The 23,267-nt window shown below is 37.3% G+C and overlaps 1 protein-coding gene across 23 annotated transcripts in view; it reads left to right on the top strand.

Moving 5' to 3' along the window:
* The window catches only part of LOC105491024 (pseudopodium enriched atypical kinase 1), a 305,249-nt gene that overhangs the window by 4,184 nt on the left and 277,798 nt on the right, over positions 1–23,267 (top strand). For 2 of the 23 annotated variants that reach the window (XM_071100871.1, XM_071100879.1), the window contains exon 1: positions 14,003–15,508. The exons of the other annotated variants lie outside the window; for them this stretch is intronic. The gene's annotated coding sequence lies outside the window, so the exon portion shown is untranslated. Of the gene's footprint in view, positions 1–14,002; positions 15,509–23,267 lie in introns of those variants that run through there. 23 annotated transcript variants of the gene reach the window in all.

Below are 23,267 nucleotides of genomic sequence, written 5' to 3' on the forward strand. Positions count from 1 at the left end.
CTGAAGTTTGTGGGGATTTAGTGGGGAAAAAATTAAGCTATGCTGTGGTAGAATCAGATTTGTATTTTAGACTCGTCATTTTGACAGTAAAGTGAATATTGAATTAGAAACAAAACTGGAAGCAAGGACCAGTTAGGAAGCTATTCCTGGCGAGAAATGATGAAGAGTGTAGAAGAGGGAATGGTTCTATGAGAGATTTAGGAAGTATTATTAACGGGACAGGAAAAATATATTTAGATTATAGAATTGAGCAAGACTGAAGATTTTGGATGATTCCTACATTTCTGTTGTGATCTGCTGAGTAGATTGGGCAAGCAGCAGAAGAGAAGCCAACCGTCTGTGCCAGACAGACCAAAGATGAAAAAAGGACATAGAGATTTGTCATGAAAGCTGAGGGAGAATATTATTTCAAGGGCTAGGAGTGGTCAACACTGTATCCTGCCTCCAAAAGGAAAAGTAAGATTAAGACTGAATAAAGTCTCTGAGACTTGATGATTAGGATGTCTTTTGTAACTTCAGCTAGAGCACTTAGCTACATTGTAATGCATGGGGGTGGGTGTTGAAAAGTGAATAACAACTGTAAGTGTAGCTAATTGAGAGGGATACAATGTTTTCAACAAAGGACTCTGACGGAGTCTGTAAGTAGGGGGAGATGCTTGGGATTTAGAGAAGTTTGCCTTTTTTACAAATGGAATCTTGGACATGCTTAATGTGAGCTTGGAAAGAGCCAGTGGAGAGGAGAAACTGAAGAAGAGTGTATATGTGTGTGTTTGATGGGCGTGGGAAACTGGCTGGTGGATGGAGGCAAGGATTTGAAGGTAATAGGGAATGAGATCCAGGGCGTAGGTAGAGAAGTTGGCCTTAAATAGAAGGTAGTCTCACTTTTCCAGTGAGCAGAAAGGAAGGAGATGGATGGCAGTGTAAATAAGTTTGTAACTGACAGGGCAGGAAGGAAGAGTTGATGACATGTCTTGTATAATTTTTAATCATCTGCTAAGAGTGAAGGGAACGTGATAGAATAGGGGTTTTTAAACAATATGTGAGGCCAAGTGCTGCGGCATGTGCCTGTAGTCCCACCTACTCAGTAGGCAGAGGCAGAAGGATCGCTTGAACCCAGAAGTTGAAGGCCAGCCTGGGCAACATAACGAGACCCTATCTCTTAGAAAACACACACACACACACAAAAGCCAGGTAAAATTAATCCATCCCTGTGAAAGGAATGGAAAAAAAAGACAGTCTGTAGTTTATACATACTTTTTGTAAACAGCTTCCAAGGAATAGCTAGAGGGGATAGGGGTGGAGGTAAGGGAGAGAGAGGTAGACAGACAGACACATGACTAGGAAACTGAAGAAGGATTGTTAGTTAAGCATTGAGGGCCTGTTTATTTCAGATTGTAGACCTCGTATTTGTAGCAGTACCACCAATTTGCATGGTTGATTTTTTTCCAGCAATGAGTGATCAGACTATCTGAAGAAACTATTTAATACTCACAAGAACCTTATGAGTTAATACGTATTGTTACTGTTACTCTCCTTGTTTGTAAGATGAACAGCTCGGGTTTAAATCCTGCCCAGGCTGTTATCCACTGCTTTGTAGATATCTGTTTGGTAGAGATATCTGAAGGACAGTTGGTTGAGGGAATTAATGATATTGAGTATTGCAACTCTGCTGAAGAACTATGGAGTCCTTCTGGATCATGAGCTGGAAGCCTGTAAGGAGGTGATCCAGTTGGGAGAAAATGAGGAGCATGAAATGCTAGAAGTCAGTGTGAAGCTGAAGAGCAAATGAAGAGCAAATAATACTAGCTTCTATTTATGGAGTACCTCCTATGTGCTAGACACTTTAATACCTAATTCTGATCCTAACACTAACTCAACAATGTTGTTATTTACCTTATATTATTTCTTTTTTTCTCCTTCAGATGAAGAAACTGAGGATTAGAAAGGTTAAATAACATATCCAGACACACCCTGTCAGGTGATGGAACCAGGATTCAAAGCCCATTCTTTCTTGTCCAAACCATGTTCATTTCTTTCTTGTCCGAACCATGTTCGTTTCATTCTTTCTTGTCCAAACCATGTTCGTTTCATTCTTTCTTGTCCAAACCATGTTCATTTCAAGTCAGAGGATAAGATAGAAAATATAGTAATTGGGCCTGGCATAGTGGCTTACACCTGTAATCCCAGCACTTTGGGAGGCCAAGGTGGGTTGAGGTCAGGACATTAATATCAGCCTGGGCAACGTGGTGAAATCCTGTCTCTTAGAAAAAAAAATACAAAAAATTAGCTGGGCATGGTGGTGCACACCTGTAGTCTCACCTACTCAGGAGACTGAGGTGGGAGGATCACTTGAGCCTGGAAGGTTGAATCTGCAGTGAACTGTGATTGTGCCACTGCACTCCAGCCTCGGTGATAGAGCAAGACCCTGTCTCAAAGAGAAGAAGAAAGAAAGAAAGATAATGCAGGCCAGGTGTGGTAGCTTATTCCTGTAATCCCAGCACTATGGGAGGCTGAAGTGGGAAGATCGTCTGAGCCCAGGAGTTTAAGACCAGCCTAGGCAACATAGGGAGGCCTCATCTCTAAAAACAATAATAAAGTAGCCGGGCGTGGTAGCATGTGCCTGTGGGCCCAGCTACTTAGGAAGCTGAAGTCGGAGGATCACTTGAGCCTGGATGGTAGAGGCTGTAGTGAGCCATGATCGCACCCCTGCACCCCAGTCTGGGCAACGGAATAAGACCCTGTCTCAAAAAACAAACAAAAATTGCTGCTATGTACTCTTCACCTGGGTTCCTCTAATGTTGACATCCTACATAACCATGGTACATTTATCAAGCTAAGAAATTAGTATTGGTACGATGCTTCAACCAAGCTTCAAACTTCTTTTATATTTTACCAGTTTTTCTAATATTATTTTTGCATTCTGTTATCCAAACCATGATACTACATTGCTTTAGTTGTCCTGTCTCTTCCAATGTGTGGCGGTTTCTTGGTCTTTTCTTATCTTTTATAACCTTGACACAGGTATTTTGTAGAATGTTCTTCAGTTTAGGTTTGTTTGATGTTTTCTCATGATTAGATTGGGGTTATGGATTTTGGAGGAGAGTACCATAGAGGTGAAGTACCCTTATTATTTCATATGGGAGGTACATGATATCAACTAATTTATCACTTGTGATCACTCTGTTAAGGTGGTTTCTGCCAGGTTTGTCCACTGTAAAGTTACCATTTTTCGTTTCCCATACTCTGTGCATTAGAAACAGGATACTAAGTTTAGCCCACACTTAAAGGGATGGGAATCAAACTCCACTTCCTGGAGGGAGAAGTAGTAAAGAATTTGTGGACATATATTAAAACCACCACAGTAATTGGTAAATATTTTGAGAGAGCTACTTTGAGGCTTTGCCAGTATCCTGTTTCTGCCCACTAATTTCAGCATTCATTAGTGGATCTTGCCTGCAGCAATTATTGCTATGGGTTCTGAAGCTACTTTTTTTTTTTTTTCCTCATTCTTTCTACATTTATTAACTGGAATTCTTCTATAAGGAAGGTTTGTCCCTTCTCTTCTATCTAATCATTTATCTCAGTTCAAATTCATAGATATTTATTTAATTCTTAGTGTTAGAATTAAAAGCTATCATTATTTTGTTGCTCGAATTATTCCCGTTTTGGGCCTTGGGATCTCTTTTAGGTCTACTTCTGTGTCCTTTTGGCATATTTCTATTTTTTTAATATGTATGTACATGCACACTTCTTTACTCTCTGACATTACCACATGCTTCGGGTTCATCTTGGTTTTTTTCCGGCCCTAGCACTAGAATCAATTATTTCTCTAAGGAACCTTGGTTCCTTTCAGTGGAGGATGGTATTTTGAAGCCAGGATCTGGATGCTAAGTGTGCTTATTGCTGTGGAGTGTCATTGCTCCTAGACTTTGTCAGTGGAAAGAACTAGGAAATGCATGTATGTATACTAATCCATGTATCCACGTACAATTATATTAGAATCTGTATTTCTGTGTATAAAAATATAAATATACTGATTGTGACTCTAACTGGATTATGTTTTGTTACAAATAGATTTGCTGATGGATTGGATGTAGAATGGGAAAAGAAAAGAGTAATGGATCACTCCAAGGTTTTTGATTTGAGCAACTGGAAGATAGAGTTGTCATTAATGGAAATGAGGAAGACTTAAGGATGGTGCAGAGCAGGTTTCTGGGGAGAGTTTAGGAGTTCTGTTCTAAACTGGTTAAGTTTTTGAGATGTCTAATAGACATGCTAAGTAATAGAGATATTAAGTCAGCAGTTGAACATGGGAATCTAGAGTTCAGAGAAGAATGGTCCAGGTTACATTTGGAACTTGTCAGTGTAGATTAGATCACCTGAGGAGTGAGGGTAGCTAGAGAAGAGAAGAGATTTAAGGACTGGCCCATGGGGCATTCCAGTCAGAGAGATAAGGAGGAGCAGTTCTGCATATTGATAAGGGCTGAGGTGTAGTTATAGGGTGGATTTAATATCATTAGTAAACACTTTAGTATCTATTATTTGCAAGATACCAAGTTGTGTTTGGGGTTAACATCACTCCCTCCATAAATTTATAAGACAAATTACAGACTTGAGAATAGCAGTAGAAGGCCACATACCTGATAAAGATATAAAGTACTAGGGGCTGGGTGTGGTGGCTCATGCCTGTAATCCCAGCTCTTTTGGAGGATGAGGCAGGAGGATCACTTGAGGCCAGGAATTTGAGACCAGCCTGGGCAATATAGTGAGACCCACCCCTATCCCACATCTCTACAAAAAGTAAAAAAATATTAGCTGGGTGTGCTGGCCCATGCCTGTTTTAGCTATTCAAGTGACTGAGGCAGGAGGTTTACTTGAGTCCAGGAGTTCAAGCCTGCAGTAAGCTATGATCGCACCACTGCTCTCTAACCTGGGTGACATCGCAAGACTGTCTCTATTAAAAAAAAAAAAAAGGTATGAAGTACTAGTGAGGCTTGTTAGAGAATGTGGACGTAAGAAACTATGAACTCAAATATGCGCCAGCTATATTTAAACGCTGATGTAAGCATGTGTCAGTCAAGAAACTTGTCAAGGCTTTATGTACACACTACTAATTGTCAACCAGTAGAAGTTTCTCCATATGTTAACCTTGGTTTTGGAGGTTGTTTCTGTCCTTGCTTCCTTTCCATTATTAGGTCTTGAGTTGGTAATTGTGCCTGTAGTCATTGGCTGTCAATTAAGCCACTCAGTGAACTGGCAAGGAGTGTTTCTGCTGCCCTCGACTGTTTAACTTTTGGCTGTCTGCTACCTTTTCACAATCAATAGGATTTGACTTGGGACTGCATACAATCAAATGTTTCCATTTACAAGCAGGGTTGTAAATCAAGCAGGATTGGCCTTACCATCTTCTGTGAATATGCCCTTTTTTTTTTTTTTTAAACTATTTCTTTCACATGTGGTCTTAGACATTCACATTTGTCATCTGGTTATTAAAGTAGAACCCAAAATAACAATTTTATAATTTTAAAAATAGTTAAAACATGTAGCCTGGTAAGCCAATGTTTTAGTAAAACATTTTAATTTCAACCACTTTGCATTAAAAATAGGTAGACTTTCATTGCCAGCTGATAAGAGGTGGTAGTATGGCATGAGGCAGGCAAATAGCACCTATCTAGTAATTATTTAAGTGTCAGTCACTCTTTAGGAACTACAAGAAAAATAACAGGTGTACCTACTTTGTAGGATAGGGGGCAGATAATTGCAGGATTCCATTCTTATTCCTACCTCCGAGTGGTTGACAAAGCTATTATCCATGTTTAAGGACCAGTGTGTTGTATTTATTAGTTGTGAGAAATCTGAGCATATTTATATGCTGAGTGGAAAGAGCCTATGCATTGAGTGCAAAGACTGTATCTTCCTAGCACAGTTCCTAACAAGTAGTGGATATTCAAATGTTTGTTGAATGAAAGATTTCAAGAAGGTACTTGACCCTTATAAAATTTAAGACATGAAGATTTGTTTAGCTTGTTAAAGAAAGCTTAAGATATTAAAAATTTTCATTGTTTAAGTCAGAGTTAGTGCAAAACAAAATAAATCTGTAAGGTAACATCCTCATTTTAGGCCAAGCCAAACAAATCATACCACTCTGTGAAAACATGATCACAGATGGGTGTGGTGGCTCACACCTGTAATCCCAGCACTTTGGGAGGCCAAGGCGGGCGGATCACCTGAGGTCGAGAGTTTGAGATCAGCCTGATCAACATGGAGAAAGAAAGAAACAAACAAACAAAAAAACACAAACCATGATTACTGTCTTTCAAGTAACTCATAAACCTGCCCTCCAAGAATAGTCAAGAATTCTAGTTCAGAAGTCACACTACCTGGATTTGAATTTACCAACTCAGCCACTTCCTGGCCATGCGACTTTATGTTAGTTTCTTAACCGTGCTTCAGTTTCCTCATTTGTAAATTAAGGATAATACTTGTACTTACTTTATGGGGTTGTGAGATGAAATTAGAATATATGTCATGCATATATACAAGTGTTCAGTTTTTAACTGTTATTCTAAAAATGCTAAGAGGCTAGTATCTTAGGGTTTTTTATTTTCTCAAAATTGCATATGCTGAGTGTTAAAGAAAAACAAATCCCTCTGTGAACAAGAAAAAACACTGACAGAAAGTATACCAGTATACTCATAATGATATGTTGAGACAGTGAATAATGGGTTTTCTGCTTTTCGCCATCTCCACTTTTTCTTTTATTTGTTGAGCAGATTTTTTTTTTTTTTTTTTTGAGTCTCGCTCTGTCACCCAGGCTGGAGTGCAGCGGCACGATCTCGGCTCACTGCAAGCTCCGCCTCCCGAGTTCACGCCATTCTCCTGCCTCAGCCTCCCGAGTAGCTGAGACTACAGGCGCCCGCCACCATGCCCAGCTAATTTTTTGTATTTTTAGTAGAGATGGCGTTTCACCATGTTAGCCAGGATGGTCTCGATCTCCTGACCTTCTGATTCACCTGCCTCGGCCTCCCAAAGTGCTGAGATTACAGGCGTGAGTCACTGCGCCCGGCCCTGTTGAGCAGATTTTTATTAAATACTCAACTATGAGTCAAACACTGGGCTTTAATGAGCATATTACTTTCTGAGAGTAAGCAACATTGTAGTTAAGAGCATGGATTTGGGACCCAGACTGCCTGGAGTTGAATCTCATTTTTACCACTTACTAGCTGTGTGGCCTTGGGAAAATCACTTTCTTGGTGCCTTTGTTTTCTTATCTGTAAAATGGGGGAAGTGATAGCATCAACCTCAGAGGGTTTTTAATGAGCTCATATTTGAAAAGTACTTAATGCTTGAAGCATAGTATCATGTGTGTGCTAAATAATGTAAAAGATGATAGAAATATTACATTATTTAAAAATAAAGATTTTAGGGAGGCTGAGGCAGGAGAATGGCGTAAACCCGGGAGGCGGAGCTTGCAGTGAGCTGAGATCGCGCCACTGCACTCCAGCCTGGGCGACAGAGCGAGACTCCATCTCAAAAAAATAAAAATAAATAAAAATAAAAAAAGTAAAGATTTTAATTTTCCAGTATATTTATACTTTCACCCACATTGACAGGAGCACTTTTATTGTTTAAAGTTAGGGTTCCCCCTTAATTTTCAAAGTAGATTCAGTTTTGTTATTGCAAGGGAAGATGCCATGGTACCGCTCTTAAATATTTTTGTGTTTGTTTTTGAGATGGGGTCTCACTCCATTACTTAGGCTGGAGTGCAGTGGCATGATCATGGCTCACTGAAGACTTGACCTCCCGGGCTCAAACGATCCTCCCACCTAAGCCTCCTGAGTAACTGGGACCACAGGTGCATGCCACCATATCCGGCTAATTTTTAAAATTATTTTTTGGAGACAGTTTCCCTGTGTTGCCCAGGATGATCGCAAACTCCTGGGCTCAGGTAATCCTCCCGCCTCAGCCTCCCAAAGTGCTGTGATTGCAAGCATGAGCCACTACATCCTGCTTCAACTCTTAAATATTTTGGAATAATTAGTTGAATATTTCAAATGCTGAAAAACTGCCTTCTTTCTAGGCATGCTACAATATTTGTAGATTTTATATGGGTATGAAGTAGTTTTTTAATTGTGGAGGTTTGTGTGAAAGAAGAGTTAAGGCATTGGAGAAACAGGAGAAAGTATCTTCCTAATGCCAGTTCTCTCCTTCATTTTGAAAAACTGTTTCTGCAGCAGTATTCCTAGACTGTGTTTTTAAAAAATAATTATTTATTTTTATTTCAGTAGGTTTTCAGGGGACAGGTAGTTGTTGGTTACACAGATAAGTTCTTCAGTAGTGATTTCTGAGATTTCGGTGCACGCATCACCGAGCAGTGTATGCTGTACCCAATGTGTACCCCTTACCCCCTCCAACCCTTCCCCCTGTATCCCCAAAGTCCATTTTATCATTCTTATGCCTATGCATCCTCATAACTTAGCTCCCACTTAGAAGTGAAAACTTGTAAGTTCTCAGGTTTTCCATTCCTGAGTTACTTCATTTAGAATAATGGTCTCCAATTCCATCCAGGTTGCTGCAAATGCCATTATTTTGTTCTTTTTTATGGCTGAGTAATATTCCAGGGTGTGTGTGTGTGTGTGTGTGTGTGTGTGTGTATTTTTAGTGTGTATAGATATATTTTTAGTGTATGTATATATTTTTAGTGTATATATATATTTCACACTTTCTTTATCTACTTGATTGATGGGCATTTGGGCTGGTTCCATATTTTTTTTGCAATTGTGAATTGTGCTGCTATAAACATGGACATGCAAGTGTCTTTTTCATATGATAACTTCTCCTTTGGGTAGATACTCAGGAGTGGGATTGCTGGATCGAATGGTAAATCTACTTTTAGTTCTTTAAGGAATCTCCACACTGTTTTCCATAGTGGTTGTACTAATTTTCTTTTTTTTTTTTTTTTTTTTTTTTTTTTTGAGACGGAGTCTGGCTTTGTTGCCCAGGCTGGAGTGCAGTGGCGCGATCTCGGCTCACTGCAAGCTCCGCCTCCCGGGTTCAAGCCATTCTCCTGCCTCAGCCTCCGAGTAGCTGGGACTACAGGCGCCCGCCACCTCGCCCGGCTAATTTTTTGTATTTTTAGTAGAGACGGGGTTTCACCGTGTTAGCCAGGATGGTCTCGATCTCCCGACCTCGTGATCCGCCCGCCTCGGCCTCCCAAAGTGCTGGGATTACAGGTGTGAGCCACCGCGCCCGGCCGGTTGTACTAATTTTCATTCCCACCAGCAGTGTAAAAGTGTTCCCTTTCACCACATCTGTGCCAACATCTAATATTTTTTGATTTTTTGATTATGGCCATTCTTGGAGGAGTAAGGTGGTATTCCTTTGTGGTTTTGATTTGCATTTCCCTGATTAGTGATGTTGAGCATTTTTTCATATGTTTGGTGGCCATTTGTATATCTTCTTTTGAAAATTGTCTATTCATGTCCTTAGCCCACTTTTGATGGGATTGTTTGTTTTTTTTTCTTGCTGATTTGTTTCAGTTCCATGTAGATTCTGGATATTAGTCTTTTGTCGGATGCATAGTTTGTGAAGATTTTCTCCCACTCTGTGGGTTGTCTGTTTACTCTGCTGGTTATTTATTTTGCTGTGCAGAAACTTTTTAGTTTATTTAAGTTCCACCTGTTTATCTTTGTTTTTGTTGCATTTGCTTTTGGGTTCTTGGACATGAAGTCTTTGCCTAAGTCAGTATCTAGAAGCGTTTTTCCGATGTTATCTTTTAGAATTTTTATCGTTTCAGGTCTTAGATGTACATCTTTGATTCATCTGGAGTTGATTTTTGTGTAAGGTGAAATGAGGATCCAGTTTCATTCTTCTACATATGGCTAGCTAATTATCCCAGCATCATTTGTTGAATAGGGTGTCCTCTTTCCACTTTGTGTTTTTGTTTGCCTTGTCGAAGATCAGTTGGCTATAGTACTTGGCTTTATTTCTCGATTCTCTATTCTGTTTAAATTGGTCTGTGTGCCTGTTTTTACACCAGTACCAGGCTGTTTTGATGACTGTAGCCCTATAGGATAGTTTGAAGTCGGGTAATATGACACCTCCAGATTTGTTCTTTTTGCTTAGTCTTGCTTTGGCTATCTGAGCTCTTTTTTGGTTCCATATGAATTTTAGGATCATTTTTTTCTAGTTCTATGAAGAATGATGGTGGTATTTTGATGAGAATTGCATTTAATTTGTTGATTGCATTTGGCACTATGGTCATTTTCACAATATTGATTCTGCCCATCCGCAAGCATGGGATGTGTTTCCATTTGTTTGTGTCATCTATGGTTTCTTTCAGCAGTGTTTTATAGTTTTCCTTGTAGAGGACTTTCACCTCCTTGGTTAGGTATATTCCTAAGTATTTTATTTTATTTTTTGCAGCTATTATAAAAGGGGTTGAGTTCTTGATTTGATTCTCAGCTTGGCCGCTGTTGGTGTATAGCAGTACTAGTGATTTGTGTACATTGATTTTGTATCCTGAAACGTTACTGAATTCATTTATCAGATCTAAGAGCTTTTTGGATGAGTCTTTAGGGTTTTCCAGGTATACGATTATATCATCAGTGAACAGTGACACTTTCACTTCCACTTTACCAATTTGGATGCGCTTTATTTCTTTCTCTTACCTGGTTGCTCTGGCTAGGCTAGGCTGTTTTTCATTATTTGCCTTTTGGAATCTGGCTGCATCCATACTGCTAAACCTCAAAACTAAATACTTCAAGTAAACTGCTGGGTCTTAATTCAGCTATTGGTTCTGAAGTTAAAAGAGCTTGTTCGTTTCCAGATTCAGTGAGGAAGGTATTATAATCTAAGAGTGATGAGAAAAATGAAAAACCTATTTTATTCTATACAGTATAACAGCAAATTTAAGTGGTTCTTATATACCTCTGCCCATACAAATGCAGCTTGTGAAATGATATTATCAGTGAATATGTAAATCACACCATCAGCAGCATAGAAATAATTTATAGATACAATGGTTTCTAATGTAGGGAGTTAGACTTCTGAATTCCTTAATTATTGACTTAGATTTTATTTCACATATTTTATTTTATTTTATTTTATTTTATTTTATTTTTTTTTGAGACGGAGTCTCGCTCTGTAGCCCAGGCTGGAGTGCAGTGGCGGGATCTCAGCTCACTGCAAGCTCCGCCTCCCGGGTTCACGCCATTCTCCGGCCTCAGCCTCCTGAGTATCTGGGACTACAGGCGCCCGCCACCTCGCCCGGCTATTTTTTTGTATTTCTTAGTAGAGACGGGGTTTCACCGTGTTAGCCAGGATGGTCTTGATCTCCTGACCTCGTGATCCGCCCATCTCGGCCTCCCAAAGTGCTGGGATTACAGGCTTGAGCCACCGCGCCCGGCCTATTTCACATATTTTAAAGTTAAATATATATAAATAAAATTTGAATCTTATAAATGCAACTTGTAGTTGTCAGTTTTGTATTCCAAATGTCTAGCAAAAAAATCTTGTCATCTAGGTAAGGATATGTTTTGTATTCTTTTGTAAAAGGCAATGGCAGGACTTTATTAAGGCGTGAATGCTGATCTTCTCTTATCTTCTATGGGCCTGCATCATCTGGATTTTTATGGGCTTGCTGTCTTATTAGGAGACTGACTTCTGCTATATGCAACGATTTCCCTCTAATTTTCTCTGTCCTTTTTGGCTGAAGATCTCAAGTGGAGTTGAATGTTACATATTATACCACACATCTTTTAAAAATTAATAGCTTTTATGATAGGAATATAGTTCATTTTTATTGTTGAAAAGTTGGAAAACGTAAAATAGGTAAAAAGGAGAAAATCTGTCATGCTACCATCCAGAGATAACTAGTGCTAATAACATAGTGCCCTTCTCCTCAGTCTTTTTGTGTATATATGCATGTGAAAATATCTAATTGACCTCGGCCGGGCGCGGTGGCTCACGCCTGTAATCCCAGCACTTTGGGAGGTTGAGGGGGGCAGATCACGAGGTCAGGAGATTGAGACCATCCTGGCCAACATGGTGAAACCCTGTCTCTACTAAAATACAAAAACTTGGCTGGGAGTGGTGGCATGCACCTGTAGTCCTAGCTACCCAGGGGGCTGAGGCAGGAGAATTGCTTGAACCTGGGAGGCAGAGGTTGCAGTGAGCCGAGATTGCGCCACTGCACTCCAGCCTGGTGACAGAGTAAGACTCCGTCTCAAAAAAAAAAAAAAAAAAAAAAAAAAAAAAAAATCGAATTGACCTCATACTACTTATAATAGGGATATAGTTTATCAGTTATAATAAATGCAGTAAAGTGGTCACACTGTGAAAGGCATACAGGAGCTGAGACTGACTGAGAGCAGGTTTATGTTCATTGCAGGAATTGGCATTTTTCTTTTTTTCATGTTGCTAAGCACACTCGATAAGTTGAATACATACTGAAGCAGTGTACGTACCTTTAAGAATCTGATAACTTGCTCTTTTTTTCTGATAATGTATCATAGACTTCATCATTAATAAATCCTACCTCCTCCTGTGATCATTCTCCAGTGTATTGAGAACTGGCAATCATACAGAATATATTAGTAGAGCAGATTCTCTATAGTCTCAAAGAATATGTCTCAAATATTTGGGTATATCTTACAGCAGTGCTGTCCAACAGAAATAGTGCAAACCACATATGTAGTTTCAAATTTTCTAGTAGCCACAATTTAAAAAGTACAAAGAAGCAGGTGAAATTAATTTTAATGATATATTTTATTCTAGTATAAATAGTATATTGCAACATGCCGTCAATATAATGAATTACTGAGATATTTTACATTCTATTTTTTCTATCCTCCAAATCCAATGTATATTTTCCACTTAAAGCACATTTCACTTCAGACTAGCTGCATTTCAGATGCTTAGTAGCCACAGGTGGCTAGTATTAGCACAGTCCTAGAACATAGAATTTCCCCCCAGAAGATGCAGTAAAATATCATTTTGCAGGTATTCTGGAGAGTTATATGAGAAGAAAACAGCAAAGCCAAGTTACACCATGGATCCTGAACACTCACTTTGCTGTCTCATAAGATGTTAAACCTTTGCCTCAGTAAAATTAGATATTTCTGTATTTATGGATCTTCATGTCACGCAAGTGTTAAATTTGTAGTTGTCTAAAGGCCTACTGGATATATCTTAGAATGGTCAGTAAAATTGATCCTATATTCTAAAGTTCTGTTTTTAACTACCAGGTACTATGCTCATTACCTGGGTGATAAAATAATCTGTACACCAAACCCCTGTGACATGCAGTTTACCCGTGTAACCAACTTGTACATGTACCTCTGAACCTAAAAACTGGAAATGAAAAAAAATGTCATTCTGTTTCTGAAATGAATTTGTGGCATTGTAATAAATATGTGGCATGGTCATAAAGGTTAGTGATATAAACTGAATGTAATAGAATAGAATTGAATAAGCTTTGTTTTTAATTGAGTTTGTGGTCATGTGAAAAATATTCCTTAACATCTTAGGCTTTATTTTGTTCTGTAAGATGGAGATAATCCTGCCCTTTTTTCTTAATATGATTTTGATTGTCGAATGAGATGAATGGAAACTAAAGGGATGTGTTTTATTCATCTTCATGTCCCCAGGACTTAGTATAGGGTTCGATATGTGAACATCCAATAAATATTGGACTCAGAGGCTGAATATATATGGAAGAACTTTCAAAATAAATGTGCTACCAGTGGAAGCTGTTATTACTGTACTTGATTTGTACTATTTCTTATTATTTAAATTCTTTTTTTTTTTTTTTTTTTTGAGACGGAGTCTCACGCTGTTGCCCAGGCTGAAGTGCAGTGGCGCGATCTCAGCTCACTGCAAGCTCCGCCTCCCGGGTTCCCGCCATTCTCCTGCCTCAGCCTCCTGAGTAGCTAGGACTACAGGCGCCCGCCACCGCGCCCGGCTAATTTTTTGTATTTTTAGTAGAGACGGGGTTTCACTGTGGTCTCGATCTCCTGACCTTGTGATCCGCCCGCCTCGGCCTCCCAAAGTGCTGGGATTACAGGCTTGAGCCACCGCGCCCGGCCTATTTAAATTCTTTACTGGAATATGAGAACCCTTTAATAATTATTTGCCTGTACAATCAAAAAGTAAGGTTGCCTATTGTGGTTGTATTTTTACTTACCTGTAATATTTTATTCATTGAATCTTGTCTGTAGATAAATATATTTCTAAAAATATGTTATTATCTTATTTTAAAAGATATTTCATACTTAAAATAAATGTCTCTGCTTTTCTTCAGAGTAAACAATTTAAAATCTTGTTGGTATTGGGAGAGAGATGACTGCTTTCACCATACCCAATCAGCAGTATTTGAGAGACAAATACAATGTCATTGGAGGCCAGGATGATAGAGGCAAAGTAGCAATATTTTAAATACTGGAATATGGTTCTAGTAACCAGAAAAGGCTCCAATTTTGAAAGGATTTCTTATTTCTATAATGATGAGAAAAACTCCATCTTTTTCTTCTGCAATGGGATGCAACATTTCATCTTTGCTTAGCGTGGAAGTATAACAAAATCATAATGCAGGAGCAAATAATGTATACGCAGAACTGCATTTCAAAGTGATCTTCATGAAAACATTAGCTTTTTCTAGCCTCAGCTATGAGTTTCTGCAACTGCCCACTCACTGAGTCATCTATAGCAATTGAAAGTTTAGATATTTCCCATTTGTTAGGGTATTTTTTTTCATACAATGTGGCTTTTATCTATCCTGAATGAAGTAAGCAAGATTCATATAAAATGGCATGTGCAGTATGAAAGTCTGCTTTATTGTTTCCTGGGAATAAATGAAGAACTTTAGGAAGCAGTTGAATATTATCAGTGTACTAGGAACCATTAAACTAAATGATACACTCTGGGAGTAGTTGGCAGTTTTTTGTTTTCATTATATCCCCCCACTTGTACCTTCACTCAAAACTGGAGCATATCTTTCAGTATTTGATGACAGAAAGATAATCGGATTAAACTTTATTTTTTTCCTATTTTTCTTTACATGGTAATTATATACTAATAATTTTAATATGTAATATTTTAAATATTGAGAAAATATAGTACATGTTACTAAAAGATATGCAGTGACATTGAAGACCATTTGGCTAAATGGGTGATATGTTGATTGAATGAAATAATTGGTCTCATTTAAAGAGGAGAGGAGAGAACTTGCTTTTTTCCCTTGATTTATTCCCTTGATCTTCTTTTCTCCCTGATGTCTAGATATGTATTTTAAAGCAATTCTATTACTGAAAATCCTCGGCTTGTTTCTGTTCCATTCTGAATTTTACTGTTTGTTGTTGTGCTTAGGCACAAGGGAAGAGGATTGAAATCTGTTTTTTTTTTTTTTTTTTTTTTTGAGATGGAATGTCCCTCTCGGCTCACTACAACCTCTGCCTCCCGAGTTGAATTAATTCTCCTGTCTCAGCCACCATAGTAGCTGGGATTACAGGTGCGTGCCTCCACACGTGGTTAATCTTTGTATTTTTAGTAGAGCTGGGGTTTCACCATGTTGGCCAGACTGGTCTTGAACTCCTGACCTCAGGTCATCTGCCCAACTCGGCCTCCGAAAGTGCTGGGATTACAGGCGTGAGTCACCGCCCCCAGCCCTCCTTTTCTTTAGTCTTACTACTTCTGTATCTTGCTTCTGCTCATTCTTAGCATAGAAAATATAATAAAGCAAGATGTACCTAATGACTACTTGGAATTATGTTGTAAATAATTTTTATTATTGGAACTTTAAAATTCCAATACAAATCAGCAAAAGCTCTCTAAGAAAGTAAAACTGGCACCTTTAATGTATGCCAAATTGCATTTTTTGCATTTGACATTTTGCTGTGTATTAATTTTGAGTTCTTTCGTGGCAATGTCCAATGAAGTTCTAATGAATAATAATAGTCTGTGGAAAATCAAAGATATGTTTGTAGCTGATTTGGGAATTTAATTTAGCTATGAGCTACAATTTTTGTGTTGAGTTTTTTAAGAAACAAAAGAAATGTGATTTTAGGGGAGTATTGTGCTTCTTATACTCTTAACAATTGTATTATGACTGGTGCAGATTGACTGTCATGGTGACTGGTCCTTGGGTATCATTTCTAGGAAAATGTTGAAAGAGCAAGAAAAATATACTCTTAACTAGTGCTAAAATTAAACTGCTGCTTAAATTGCCAGCAGATTAGACATTTATCAGGAAAGGAAATCGTATGTATAGCAACACCAAGGGAGAAGAAAAGTTGCTCATTTGTATGGTGATTATTTTGGAGGTAGTTTGCAGTTTGATGATGTTATTGTGAACCATTAATCTGTAAAACACATTTATTATAAGTGAGTTACAGGGTATGTACGAAAGCAGTTTTTATAGTATCCAGCCTACTTCTAGTGGGTAGAATGTAAGTTTTGGAAGTGTAAGTTTTTTTTTTCTTCTGACATACCCCTTTTAAAATTTAAAATTTAAAATTTATAAGTTCATGCCATTTATTGTATATATTGGGTTTTGTTGGATCTAAATGTTTTGTCAGTTATTCTGACATAAACAATACACAAGATTGTTATGTAGTGTTTGAAATAGTAAGGACCAAATGCAAAATCTTGATTATTTCATTTTAGACCTTAGAAAAATGTTTTAAATTTAGCAAGTGATGGACGAATAATATCTCAGAAAAATCCAAACAATATATTGAAAAATAGGACAAATCTTCCTTCGATATTTTTCTATTTACCTTCCAGAGGTAATCATTGCAGTCAGCTTGATATCTTTCCAAGCATTGTAGTGTAGATATGTAGTTTTATTTTGTGTCTGTATTTTTAACATATTGCATATGTTCTACATTTTACTTCCCATCTCAATATTAAATATAAATGCTCCTCAACTTATAATGGGATTATATCCTAAAAATTCATCCCCATGAGTTCAATTGTTTTAATTTTTAGATCCCACAAATAAGTGAAAGCATACAAAGTTTGTCTTTCTCTGCTTGGCTTATTTCACATAACATAATGACCTCCATTTCCATCCATGTTGTTGCATATGTCAGGATCTCATTCTTTTTTATGGCTGCGTAGTACTCCATTGTGTATATGTACCACATTTTCTTTATCTGTTTCTGTTGATGGACATAGGTTGCTTCCAAATCTTAGCTATCGTGAATAATGCTGCAGTAAACATGGAAGTGGAGGTATCTCTTTGATACATGATTTCCTTTGTTATGGGTATATACTTGAGGGTGGGATTGCTGGATCATATGGTAGGTCTGTTTTTAGTTTTTTTGAGGAACATTCAAAAACTGTTCTCCATAGTGATCGTACTAATTAATTTACATTTCCCCAAACAATGTATATGGGTTCCCTTTTCTCCACAATCTTGCTGGCATTTATTATTGCCTGTCTTTTGGATAAAGCCATTTTAACTGGAGTGAGATGATATCTGATTGATTTTGCATTTCTCTGATGATCAGTAATGTTGAGCACCTTTTCATAGACCTATTTGCCATTTGCATGTCTTTTGAGAAATGTCTAATAAGATCTTTTGCCCATTTTAAAATCAGATTATTAGATTTTTTTCCTATAGAGTTGTTTGAGCTCCTTATATATTCTGGTTGTTAATCACTTGTCAAATGGGTAGTGTGCAGATATTTTCTCCCATTCTGTGGGTTGTCTCTTCACTTTATTGATTGTTTTCTTTGCTGTGCAGAGGCTATTTAACTTGATGTGATCCCATTTGTCCCCTTTTGCTTTGGTTGCCTGTGCTTATGGGGTAATATTCAAGAAATGTTTTCCCAGTCCAATGCCCTGGAGAGTTTTCCCAAAGTTTCCTTGTAGTAGTTTTATAGTTTGAGGTCTTAGATTTAAGTCTCTAATTCATTTTGATTTGATTTTTTGTATATGGTGACAGATAGGGGTCTAGTTTCATTCTTCTGCATATGGATAGCTAGTCTCCTCAGCACCATTTACTGAAGAGACTGTCCTAGTGTATGTTCTTGGCACCTTTGTTAAAAATGAGTTCACTGTAGATGTATGTATTTGTTTTTGGGTTCCTTATTTTGTTCCATTGGTCTGTGAGTCTATTTTTTATGCTAGTACCATGCTGTTTTAGTTACTATAGCATTGTAGTATAATTTGAAGTCAGGTAATGTGATTCCTCCAGTTATGTTCTTTTTTCTCAGGATAGCTTTGGCTATTTTGGGTCTTTGTGGTTCTGTGTAAATTTTAGAATTGTTTTTTCTATTTCTGTGAATAATGTCATTGGTATATCGATAGACATTGAATTGTCTATTGCTTTGGGTAGTATGGACATTTTAACAATATTGATTCTTCCAGTCCATGAAGAATCTATAGGTTGCTTTAGGTTGTGTGGACACTTTAACAATATTGATTTTTCCAATCCATGAACATGGTATATCTTCCCATTTTTTAGTGTCTTCTTCCACTTATTTCATCATTGTTTTATAGTTTTCATTGTAAGGATCTTTCACTTCTTTGGTTAAGTTAATTCCTAGGTATTTTATTTATTTGTAGCTATTGTAAATGGGATTGCTTTCTTGATTTTTTTTTCAGATTTTTTGCTGTTGGCGTGTAGAAATCCTACTGATTTTTTTGTATGTTGGTTTTGCATCCTACAACTTTACTGAATTTGTTTATTAGTTATAATAGTTTTTTGGTAGAATCTTTAGGTTTTCCAAATATAAGATCATGTCATCTACAAACAGTGATAATTTGACTTCTTTCTTTCCAATTTGGATATTCTTTCTTTCTCTTGTCTGATTGCTCTAGCTAGGACTTCCAGTATTATTTTGAATAACAGTGGTAAAAGTGGGCATCTGTGTGTTCCAGACCTTAGAGGAAAGGTTTTCAGTTGTTCTCCATTCAGTATGATACTAGATGTGGTTCCATCATATATAGCTTTTACTGTGTTGAGGTATGTTCCTTCTGTACCTAGTTTTTTGAATGTTTTTTATCATGAAGGAATGTTTAATTTCAGCAAATGCTTTTTCAGCATCCATTGAAATGATCATGTAGTTTTTGTCCTTCATTCTGTTAATATGATGTATCACATTGATTGATTTTCATATGTCAAGCCATCCTTGCATCTTCAGGTTAAATCCCACTTGATCATGATGAATGGTCTTTTTAATGTGTTCTTGGATTCAGTTTGCTAGTATTTTGTTGAAAATTTTTGCATAAATATTCATCAGAGATGTTGGCCTGTATCTTTTCTTTTCTTTTTTTAAAATGTGTCTTTGTATGGTTTTGGTATCAAGGTAATACTGGTGTCATAGACTGAGTTTGGAAGCAGTCCCTCCTCTTCTATCTTTTAGATAGTTTGAGTAACATTTGTATTAGTTCTATAAATATTTTGTAGAATTCAGCAGTGAAGCTATTGAGTCCTGAGCTTTTTTTTGCTGGATGACTTTTTGTTATAGCATTGATCTCATTATTTGTTTTATTTTATTTATTTTTTTGAGATGGAGTTTTGCTCTTGTTGCCCAGGCTGGAGTGCAATGGCGTGATCTTGGCTCACTGCAACCTCTGCCTCCTGGGTTCAAGCGACTCTCCTGCCTCAGCCTCCTGAGTAGCTGGGATTACAGGCATGTGCCACCATGCCCGGCTAATTTTTTTTTTTTTTTTAATTTTTGGTAGAGACAGGGTTTCTCTGTGTTGGTCAGGCTGGTCTCGAACTCCCGACCTCAGGAGTTCGCCCACCTTGGCCTCCTAAAGTGCTGGGATTACAGGTGTGAGCCACTGTGCCTGGCCTTGATCTCATAATTTGTTATTGGTCTGTTCAGGTTTTGGGTTTCTTCATGATTCAGTCTTTGTGGGTTGTATGTGTGTTAGAATTTGTCCAGTCTAGATTTTCCAATTTATTGACAAATAGTTACTCATAGTAGCCTCTAATGATCCTTTGAATTTCTGCAGTATTAATTTTAATTTCTTCTTTTTCATCTTTGATTTTATTTGAGTCTTCTTTCTTTTTTTCTTAGTCTTCTAAAGGTTTGTCAATTTTATCTTTTGAAAAAACCAACATTTCATTACATTAATAATTTTTTGTTTATATTTTATTTCTTCTCTGATCTTTATTCTTCTACTAGTTTTGGGTTTGGTTTGCTCTTGCTTTTCTAGTTCTTTAAGTTGCATTGTTAGCTTGAAGATTTGAAATTTTTCTGTTGTTTTTATATAGGTGATTATAGCTATAAATCTTCCTTTTGGTACTGCTTTCACTATATTCTATAGATTTTTGGTATGTTGTGTTTCTATTATTTGTTTCGATTAGTTTTAAAATTTTTCTTAATTCCCTCATTGACCCACTGGTCATTCAGGAGCATATTGTTTAATTTCTATGTGTTTATATGGTTTACAAAATTCCTCTTGTCATTGATTTCTAGTTTTATCCCATTGTGGTTAGATAAGATACTTGATATAATTTTGGTTTTTTTTTGAATTTTAAAGAATGGTTTTGTGGCCTGATGTATGATCTATCCTTGAGAATGATCCATGTGCTGAGGAGAAGAATGTGTATGCAGCAGCCATTGAATAAAATGTTCTGTAAATATCTATTAGGTCCATTTGTTATAGAAGTGAGATTAATTCTGATGTTTCTTTTCTGTCTAGATGATCTGTCCAGTGCTGAAAATGGGATGTTGAAGTTTCCAACTATTATTGTCTTGGGATCTAGATCTCTCTTTAACTCTACTTTTCTCTCTCTCTCTCTCTCTCTCTCTCTCTCTCTCTCTCACTCACTCTCACTCTCACTCTTTAGCTCTAATAATATTGCTTTATATATCTGGGTCCTCCAGTGTTGGGTACATATATATTTACAATTGTTATATCCTCTTGCTGAATTGACCCCTTCATCATTATTTAATCACCTTATTTGTCTATAGTTTTTGTCTTGAAATCTGTTTTGTCTGAAATAAGTATAGCTACCCCTGCTCTTGTTTGGTTTCCATTGGCATGGAATATCTTTTTCCTTTTTTTAATTTTCAGTATGTGTGTCTTTATAGATGAAGTGTGTTTCTTATAGGCAACGGATAGTAGGGACTTTGTGTTTTTTTTGTTTTTGTTTTTGTTTTTGTTTTTTAATCCTTTCTGCCACTCTATGTCTTTTGATAGGAGAGTTTTGTTCATTTACTTTCAATATTATTATTGGTAAGTAAATAACTTACTCCTACCATATTTTTGTTTCTGGTGTGGTCTTTGCTTCCTTCTTTCCTTCCTTTCTGTCTTCCTTTTAGTGAAGGTAATTTTTCTCTGGTGTTATGTTTTAATTACTTGCTTTTAATTTTTTGTGTGTTTGTTGTATGTTTTCTGGTTTGAGGCTACTATGAGACTTGCAAATAATATCTCTCTAGCTACCTACTTACCTACCTATAGATAGACATTTGATAATGGGTTTTAAATAACCCATTATTTTAAATTGGTGATAACACCGATTGCATAAACAAACAAGCAAAGAAAACAACTAATAAAAACTCTACACTTTATTGTCATCCCATCTGCTTTTTAACTTTTTGTTGTTTCTGTTTATATTTTATTGTACTGTGTTTTTAAAAGTTGTAGTTATTATTATTATTATTTTTTAAAATTTATTTATTATTATTATACTTTAAGTTGTAGGGTACATGTGCATAACGTGCAGGTTTGTTACATATGTATACTTGTGCCTTGTTGGTGTGCTGCACCCATCAACTCGTCATTTACATCAGGTATAACTCCCAATGCAATCCCTCCCCCCTCCCCCCTCCCCCCTCCCCATGATAGGCCCCGATGTGTGATGTTCCCCTTCCTGAGTCCAAGTGATCTCATTGTTCAGTTCCCACCTATGAGTGAGAACATGCGGTGTTTAGTTTTCTGTTCTTGTGATAGTTTGCTAAGAATGATGGTTTCCAGCTGCATCCATGTCCCTACAAAGGACACAAACTCATCCTTTTTTATCGCTGCATAGTATTCCATGGTGTATATGTGCCACATTTTCTTAATCCAATCTGTCACTGATGGACATTTGGGTTGATTCCAAGACTTTGCTATTGTGAATAGTGCCGCAATAAACATACGTGTGCATGTGTCTTTATAGCAGCATAATTTATAATCCTTTGGGTATATACCCAGTAATGGGATGGCTGGGTCATATGGTACATCTAGTTCTAGATCCTTGAGGAATCGCCATACTGTTTTCCATAATGGTTGAACTAGTTTACAATCCCACCAACAGTGTAAAAGTGTTCCTATTTCTCCACATCCTCTCCAGCACCTGTTGTTTCCTGACTTTTTAATGATCGCCATTCTAACTGGTGTGAGATGGTATCTCATTGTGCTTTTGATTTGCATTTCTCTGATGGCCAGTGATGATGAGCATTTTTTCATGTGTCTGTTGGCTGTATGAATGTCTTCTTTTGAGAAATGTCTGTTCATATCCTTTGCCCACTTTTTGATGGGGTTGTTTGTTTTTTTCTTGTAAATTTGTTTGAGTTCTTTGTAGGTTCTGGATATTAGCCCTTTGTCAGATGAGTAGATTGCAAAAATTTTCTCCCATTCTGTAGGTTGCCTGTTCACTCTGATGGTAGTTTCTTTTGCTGTGCAGAAGCTCTTTAGTTTAATGAGATCCCATTTGTCAATTTTGGCATTTGTTGCCATTGCTTTTGGTGTTTTAGACATGAAGTCTTTGCCCATGCCTATGTCCTGAATGGTACTACCTAGGTTTTCCTCTAGGGTTTTTATGGTATTAGGTCTAACATTTAAGTCTCTAATCCATCTTGAATTAATTTTCGTATAAGGAGTAAGGAAAGGATCCAGTTTCAGCTTTCTACTTATGGCTAGCCAATTTTCCCAGCACCATTTATTAAATAGGGAATCCTTTCCCCATTTCTTGTTTTTGTCAGGTTTGTCAAAGATCAGATGGCTGTAGATGTGTGGTATTATTTCTGAGGACTCTGTTCTGTTCCATTGGTCTATATCTCTGTTTTGGTACCAGTACCATGCTGTTTTGGTTACTGTAGCCTTGTAGTATAGTTTGAAGTCAGGTAGCGTGATGCCTCCAGCTTTGTTCTTTTGACTTAGGATTGTCTTGGAGATGCGGGCTCTTTTTTGGTTCCATATGAACTTTAAAGCAGTTTTTTCCAATTCTGTGAAGAAACTCGTTGGTAGCTTGATGGGGATGGCATTGAATCTATAAATTACCTTGGGCAGTATGGCCATTTTCACGATATTGATTCTTCCTA

This window comes from Macaca nemestrina, chromosome 7, assembly GCF_043159975.1.
Source record: "Macaca nemestrina isolate mMacNem1 chromosome 7, mMacNem.hap1, whole genome shotgun sequence".
Lineage (NCBI taxonomy): Eukaryota > Metazoa > Chordata > Mammalia > Primates > Cercopithecidae > Macaca > Macaca nemestrina.